Raw genomic sequence first — 9,419 nt, forward strand, 5'->3', positions numbered from 1 at the left:
CCTTTTGACTTTAGACCTCGGAACATGCATTATATTGTTGTCTGGGAAATGGATATCCAGAGAGAGGTGACAACGTTGTTCCCAAAGTGAAAGGACAGACAGGGATGATGATCCTCTCTAAGGTACCATTCATGTTCCCTTCTCTCAACTCAGAAATCAGCAATCCATTGAATACAGAGGGAACAAAAATGTCTTTGTATTTATTTTTATTTTTAACCCAAATTGTCATAATTCTAAGACCTTTACCTAAATCAATAATTGTTTAGGTTTCTCTAAATGCAGTATGGCATGATAAAAATAGCATGAATTTTAGTGTTAGGATTGACCTGTCACCCTGGTTGTACCTTTATATTAGCTGCATGACCTTAGGTCAGTTATTTGATGTCGAGACTCAGATTCTTCATCTTTAAATGGAGGTAATAATGCCTTATTTACAGGATTGTTTTAAGGAGTAAGTGAGATAAGTCCAACATATAAAATAGGCCATCAATAATTGTCAGCTCACTTTCCTCTTTTTTGAGAAAATGTCAAAACTTTATCCAAATGTATATATAAAATTTACGTACCATAATTAAATACATGCAATTGTCATTTAGCATATTTCATATATTATTTCCCACAAAGCCACATAGCAAATGATATTACATTTTCATTTTTGTGAAAATATGCCAGTGAGTTAATACTCCATAATATATAACCACCTTATTATTTGACATTGGAGTTGTAGATTAGATAGATAGATAGATAGATAGATAGATAGATAGATAGATGATAGATACACAGATAGATTTCAAAGCAGGCAGGGGAAAATTCAGACTAAAGTTACCACAAAGGGAATTGAAGAAGATTCTCCAAGAGGCAGTAATTTCTCCTGACGGAGCTATAACTGCATGGGATTCCATATGGGCTCTTTCCCATGGAAGAGGCTCTATGTTCCCTGAGTTTAAATCACTAGAGGTGGTGGACCAGGGCTGCTTGCTTCCGTGCCCAAAGCTGGATTTCACAAATACAGACAAAGAAAATAAATCAACAAAAATAGCTAAGAGGCATTTTTAAATGTGTCCAGCTACAAAAATTTATGGCTATTAGCTCTTGGAAAAAGGTCATTTCAGATAAGACAACTATTTATACAGAAAACAAAAATGAAACATATATTGATTGGTTTTCAGTTGACTCTCCCAAGTCCTGGGAGAAGCACTGAGTGGAAAAAAGCCCCCAACCCCCTTGCTCTCTGCCTGTGCCTCATCCACTGAAGTCCCCAAATTTGGACTAGAAGGAGGGCTTCTGTCAGTGTTTTATGACCGTGTAGACCATTCTTTTTTCTCCAGTGTTCTGTATAAAAGAAGGGAAGGATCTAAAGATATAATCATCCTTGAGCTGGCCAAGTTCTTCTCCTTGGACGAGTTAGATCTTTGAGCACTGTAGGGGAGGAGGCCTCTGGGAGAAACTTCCACAGCAAGAAAAACAAGACTTTGTCTTTGACTTGATTCGATGAATCTACTGCCCAAAGGCGAATGACCTTTGGAAAGTTATTCACATCCCTATACCTTAGCTTCCTTTTCTGTAAAGTAGTCTCCAAGGTGCCTTCCAGCTCTATCAGTCTACGTTTAATGATTTCTCTTCCATTTTTGAAGCTGTCAGACCTTTCCTATTACCATGTAAGTATGAACAAATTAATATTTAAAAATAAAGTTTGCATATGGGACATCATAAGATTCCCTGTACTTTATCACAATGTCCAGCCCAATGTACGTTGAGTTAAATTTTCACAATCTAAAGAAAAGATTTGCTTCACATGACTGTTAATAGAATCAAAAGAAGTAATGTTTTTAGAGGAATTTGAGAACTATAAAGAAGTTCTTACTGTAACATGTGTAACACAGACACTAGCTCAGCTGAGATCTCCTGGCCACTTGAGATCCAGACCAGCTCAGCTCACACTCCCGTTCATGCCCTATCAAAATCCAAACCTTCAGCAAGATGGTTGCTAATTCCTAGTAGGTTAATTTCATTCTCAGTTTCTACACTGCAGAAGTGAAACTCAAGTTCTTTCTTGAATGCCTAAAACAAAACAAAACTTTCACACAAAGCATTCATAAGTGTGGTAGCCTTTACTGAAAATGAATGGAGGTGGTGAGGGACCAAAGTGAGTGTTATAGCAACATGAAGATTTTCAAATCAAAGATCAAAAATCTTTAATCATAAATTGTGGAATTTCTACTGGTTGTTCCTTCAAAAATGGCCTTCAGTCTCATTTTATCTGCTAAATCCTCCTTTCTTTCTCTTTCCTTTCCTCTCTCTGGATCCTCCCTATTGAGAACAGAGAGAGTCCTCTCCTTGTTTCAACCAGGGCATATTGCCACCGTTTTTGTTGTCTTATCTCACGCTTTCATGTATTTTTCCAAACAAGGGCATTTTTCCCCCTAAGAAGAATTCTGGTGCCTAATAATAATAGTAACAATCCATGTGCATTACATGTAAAATTCATAATGTTAGAAAACTTGCAGATGGAAAAGTTAAGGTAACTTTAGAAAAGAATCTTTCCAAGCAGTCTTAAATGGCTTTAGCTGTACCTGGGGGTAGACAAACAGTGAATGATTAATTTAGAACCTATGATTATATAAGGCTCTGAGCTAAGACTGGATGAGTTAAAGAAGTTTGAAACACAATATGAGGGCAAAAGATCCAGAATAGCCAACACAATACTGACCAGGAACAAAGTTGAAGGACTGACACAACCTGATCTCAAGACTTACTATAAAGCTACAAATAATCAAGACAGTATGGTATTGGCAAAGAATGGAGACTCAGATCAGTGGAACAGAATAGAGAGCCCAGAAATAGACCCACACAAATATAGTCAACTGATCTTTGACAAGGAGCAGCAAAGGAGATTCAATGGAGAAAGGATAGTCTTTTCAACAAATGGTGTTGAAACAATTAGATGTTCATAACCAAAAAAATAAAATAGAATAATCTAGGTGCAGAGTGTATACTTTTCACAAAAATTAACCCAAAATTAACTATAAATCTAAATATAAAATGCAATACTAAAAACCTCTGAAGAAAACATAGGAGAAAACCTATGTGACCTTGGGTTGGCAATGAGAGTTTAGATATAACAACAAAACAGTGATTCATAAAAGGAAAAACTGATAGATTAGATTTTATTAAAATTAAAAACTCATGCTCCATGAAAGATATGGTTAAGAGAATGAAAAGACAAGCCAAAGACTTGGAGAAAATATTTCCAATAAAGGACTTGGATCCAAAATATACAAAGAATCCTTAAAACTTAACAATAAGGAAACAAATAACCCAATTTAAAAATGGACAGGGGCTGGCCCCATGGGCAAGTGGTTAAGTTCGTGTGTTCTGCTTTGGCAGCCCAGGGTTTTGCCGGTTTGGATCCTGGGTGCAGACATGGCACTGCTCATCAAGCCATGTTGAGGCGGCGTCCCACAGAGCACAACCAGAAGAACCTACAACTAAAATATACAGCTATGCACTGGGGGGCTTTGGGTGGAAGAAAGAAAGGAAGGAAAGAAGGAAGGAAGGAAGGAAGGAAAGAAGGAATGAAGGAAAAGAAAGAAAGAGAGAGAGAAAGAGAAAAAGAGAGAAAGAAAGAAAGAAAAAGAAAGAACAAAAGGAAGAAAGGAAGAAAGAAGATTAGCAACAGGTATTAGCTCAGGAGCCAATCTTTACAAAAAAAAAAAAGGACAAAATATTTGAAGAGATACTTCTCCAAATATATATAGATGGCAAATGAACATATAACGGATGCTGAACATCATTTGTCATTAGGGAATTGCAAATTAAAACAACAATGAGATACCACTACACACCTATTAGAACGGCTAAAATCCAAAAAGCTGACAACATCAAATGCTGACGAGGTTTTGAAGCAACATGTACTCTCTTTCATTGCTGGTGGGAACGCAAAATGGTACGATTACTTCTGAAGACAGTTTCTTACAAAGCTAAACGTAGTCTTACCGTATGACCCAGCAACTGCACTCCTAGGTATTTACTCAGTTGACTTAAAAGTTTACATTCACAGAAAAACCTGCACGTGAATGTATACAGTAGCTTTATTCATGATTGACAAGAAGTGCAAGCAGCCAAGATGTCCTTCAGTGGGTGAATAAGTAAACTGTAGTACATTCATACAATGGAATATTATTTAATGATAAAAAGAAATGAGTTATCAAGTCACAAAAAGACATGGAGGAAACTTAAATGTGTATTGCTAAGTGAAAGAGACCAGTATGAAAAGGCCATATATTGTATGATTCCAATTATATGACATTCAGGAAAAGGCAAAATTATGGAAACAGTGAAAAGATCAGTGGTTGCCAGGGATTCGGAGGAGGGAGAGAAGGATGAACAGGCGGAGCACAGGGAGTCTCCAGGGCAGTGAAACATCTGTAGAATGCTGCAGTAGTGGATTACGACATGGATTTATCAAAACCCACAGAACTGTAAAACACAAAGAGAGATCCTTAATGCATGTAAATTTTTAAAAATTACTTAAAAGGTCAGGGGATCCCAGGAAGGAATGCAGACTGTGACAAGAGAATCTAACTCTTTACAAATGTATGAAACAACCTCACCAGGGTGGGGGGGGGGGGGGGGTGATGAGGAAAGTCCTGACCTAAGTGGCTTTGGAAATGAGTGGAGACTATTATGCTAAAGACAGAGTGGAGACAGAGCTGTAAAGGACCAGAGTTTTTGTATGTTATTGAAGTTAAGCTGGTGTAAATTCAAATTAGAATGTTGTAACTTTAGGATGCTAAATGTAATTTCCATGGCAAACCACAAAGAAAATACTTATAGAATATACACAAAAGGAAATAAGGGAATTAAAACATTTCACTGCAAAGAAACAACTGAATGCAAAAGAAGAGAGTAATGCAGGAGATGAAAGACAAGCTACAAGGCATATAGAAAACAAATGGGAAAATGACTGAAGTAAGTCCCTCCATATCACTAATTACATTATATATGAATGGATTAAACTCTCCAATGAAAAGCAGAGATTGGCAGAATGGATAAAAAGACATGATCCAACTGTATATTCTCTATAAGAGATTCATTTTATATCCAAAGGCACAAATAGCTTGAAAATAAAAGTATGGAAAAAGATATTCCATGCAAACAGTAACAAAAAGAAAAGAGGGTGGCTATACTAATATTAGACAAAATAGACTTTAAATCAAAAATGTTTACAAGAGGCAAAAGATATTATATCTTCATAAAAAGTTTAATAGAGGAAGAAGATATAAAATTATAAACAGGGGCCACCCTGTGGCCAGTGGTTGAGTTTGCGTGCTCTGCTTTGGCAGCCCAGGGTTTCACCGGTTCAGGTCCTGGGTGCGGACATGGAGCTGCTCTTCAGGCCATGCTGGGGTGGTGTCCCACATGCCACAACTAGAAGGACCTACAACTAAAAATACACAACTATGTACTGAGGGGCTTTGGGAGAAAAAGGAAAAATTTTAAAAAATTTTAAACATTTATACACCTAATTACAGACTATCAAAATACATAAAGCAAAAATTGACAGAATTGAAGAGAGAAATAGGCAGTTCAACAATAATAGTTGGAGACTTCAATACCCCTCTCTCAATAATGGATAGAACAACTAAACAGAAGATAAGTAAAGAAATAGAGGACTCGAATAACGCAATAAACTAACTAGATTTAACAAACATATAGAGAAAATTCTATCCAACAAAAATAGAATACACATTCTTCTCAAGCACACGTAAGACATCCCCCAGGATAGGCATATGTTAAGCCACAAATTAAATCTCAACAGATTTTAAAAGGTAGATATCATACAAAGTATCTTCCCCAACCACAATAAGATGAAGTTAGAAATCAATAACAGAAGGACAACTGGAAAATTCACAAATTTTTGGAAATTAAACAATACATTCTTAAACAATCAATGGATCAAAGAAGGAATTATAACGGAAATTAGAAAATCTTTAGAGACAAATGAAAACAAAAACATAACATAGCAAAACTTATAGGCTATAGCAAAAGTGGTGCTGAGGGGGAATTTTGTAGCTATAAATGCTTACATTAAAACACAAGAAAGATTGCAAATCAACAACCTAACTTTACAACTTAAAGACCCAGAAAAAGAAGAACAAACTGAACTCAAATCTAGCAGAAGAAAGGAAATAAAGATTACAGCAGAGATAAAAGAAATAGAGAATAGAAAAACAATAGAGAAAAATTAATGAAACCAAAAGTTGGTTCCTCAGAAGGATCAACAAAATTGACAAATCTTCACAGAGATCAACTATTAAAGAAAGAGAGGAGACTCAAATTATTAAAATCAGAAATGAAAATGAGAACATTACTTCTGATTCTGCAGAAATAGAAAGAATCTTGAGAGTACTATGAACAATTATATACCAACAAATTGGATAATCTAGATGAAATGAAAAAATTCATAGAAACACAAAACCTACCAAGACTGAATCATGAAGAAATAGGAAACCTGAATAGACCTAAAACCTGTAGGGGGATTGAATCAGGAAAAAAAAAAATCTCCTGGCAAAGAAAAGCCCTGGATCTGATGGCTTCACTGGTCAATTCTATGAAACATTTAAAATAAGAACTAACACTAATCCTTCTCAAAATTTTCCCAAAAATCGAAGAGGAGTGTACACTTCCTAACCTCGTTCTATGAGGCCATTATTACACTAATACTAAAGCCAAAGACACTACAAGAGAAGAAAAGTGAAGACCAATATCCCTTATGAACATTGATGCAAAAATTCTCAACAAAATACGCGAAAACTGAATTTAGCAACACATTAAAAGGATTATACACCACAACCAAGTAGGGTTTATTCCTGGTATGCAAGAATGGTTCAACATACAAAAATCAGTCAATGTTATATACCATATTAACAGAATGAAGGAAAAAACCACACAAGATCATCTCGATTGAAGCAGAAAAAGCATTTGAAAAAATTCAATACTCTTTCATGATAAAAACACTCAAAAAACCTAGGAATAGAAAGACATTATCTCAACATGATCAAAGCCATATATTAAAAACCCCAGTGATCATACTCAATGGTTGAAAGACTGAGAGCTTTTTCTCTAAGATCAGAAACAATGCAAAGATGCCTGCTTTTGCCACTTGTATTCAACATAGTACTGAAAAACCTAGCCAGAGCAATTAGGCAAGAAAAAAAATAATAAAATACATCCACATTTTGAGAGGAAGAAGTAAAATTATCTCTGTTTACGGATGGCATGATCTTATATGTAGAAAACCCTAGAGATTCCACACAAAAAACGCTGTTACAACTAATAAATAAATTCAGCAAGGTAGCAGGACACAAAGCCAACACACAAGAATAAATCGTATTTCTGAACACTGACAATAAAAAATCTGAAAAGTAAATTAAGAAAATGATTCAATTTACTATAACATCAAAAAGAATAAAATATTTAGGTATTAGTCTAACCAAGGAGGTAAAAGACTTGTACAGTGAAAATTACAAAACAATGCTAAAAGAAATTAAAGACGACAAATAAGTGGAAAGACATCCATGTTCATGGATTGGAAGACTTAATATTGTTGCAATGTATTTGATGCTACCTGAAGTGATCTACAGATTCAGTGCAATCCCTATCAAAATCCCAATGACGACTTTTGAGAAATAAAAAAATATCCGTCCTAAAATTCCCATGGAATCTCGAGGGACCCAAATAGCCAAAACAGCCTTGAAAAAGAAGAGCAAAGTTGGAGGACTCACACTTTCTGATTTCAAAACTTAACTACAAAACTACAGTAATCAAAACAGTGTGGTACTAACCACAAAGATAGACAAATAGAACAACGGAATACAATAAAGAACTTGGAAACCAACCTTTGCATATATGGTCGAAGTATTTTTTATGAGGGTTCCAAGATTCTCAGTGGGGAAAGGACAGTCTTTTCAACAAACAGTGCTGGGAGAACTGAATATCCATATGCAAAATAATGAAGTTGGCCCTTACCTGACACCAAACACAAAAATTAACTCAAAATAGATAAAAGAGCTAAATATAATAGCTAAACTGTAAAACTCTAAGAAAAAATCAGGGCAAAACTTTATGACCTTCGGTTTTGCAATAACTTCTTGGATTTGACACTTAAGGCATGGGCAACAAAAGAAAAAATAGACAAATTGGACCTCACGAAAATTGGTGTATCAAAGCACACTATCAACAGAGTCAAAATGCAATCCACAGAGTGGGAGAAAATATTTGTAAATGACATATCTGATAAAGGATTAATATCTAGAATATACAAAAAACTCCTAAAACTCAATAATAAAAAATCACACAACTCAATTAAAAAATGGTCAAAGGACTTAAATGGACATTTTTCCAAATAAGATCTACAAATGGCCAAGAAGTACATGAACAGATGCTCGACATCACTAATCATTAGAGAAATACAAATCAAAGCCACAATGAGATACCACCTCACACCCTTTAGGATGGCTACTATAAAAAAAAACCAAAACCCAGAAAATAACAAGTGTTGGTAAGGATGTGGAGAAATTGGAAACCTTGTGCACTATTGGTGGGAATGTAAAATATACAGTCTCTGTGAAGACAGTATGGAAGTTCCTAAGAAAATTAAAAATAGAATTACCATATGATCCAGCAACTCTATGGGTATATATCAAAAAGAATTGAAAGCAGGGTCTCAAAGTTATATTTGTACATTCATGCTCGTAGCAGCATTATCCACAGTAAGAATTTCCCACTGATGGAGATAAGCAAAAAGAGAAGACTAAAATCATTTATATGCTAATTCCTTGGAGCTGGAAACATCATCAGTAAGATCCAAATTTAGCTTAATGTAGATATGCAGGATTTCATATGGAAATGTTTATAGGTATACATGTATACATGAGTTAGTACACACGCAAATTTCCTTGCTCTGTCAGGTTAGAGGACCTAAAAGAAATGACACGCCAGTAGCAATGAGCAGAGCTAGCATCCAGATCTTGGTTTCTAATACCACTCTCCAATAAAAGGAACCAGAGCCCCTTGACGAAATGGCAGATTCTAGGATTGGAGCCGGAAGTACACAAGATGAGCTGGGAGTCCCCGTAGTGCCAGGAAGTAAAGAAGTACTGAAACAAAATTAAAAAAGAAAAAGCAACCCACAATGATGGGGGTACTCAAAGGGACACAGGAGCCAACTGAAAGAGCTCCCAACAGCCAAAGCTGGACCAATTTAAGCAATAAAATAAAGTAGCAGTGGATTATAATCCAAAGTATGAATAAATATACAGAAGTCCACACTGATAACAATAACTGATTGAATAAATATATAAACTGGGGAGAAGAGACAAATCTCTCTTGCAGAAGAATTCCAGATAATTTATATA

This window comes from Equus quagga, chromosome 3, assembly GCF_021613505.1.
Source record: "Equus quagga isolate Etosha38 chromosome 3, UCLA_HA_Equagga_1.0, whole genome shotgun sequence".
Classification (NCBI taxonomy): domain Eukaryota; kingdom Metazoa; phylum Chordata; class Mammalia; order Perissodactyla; family Equidae; genus Equus; species Equus quagga.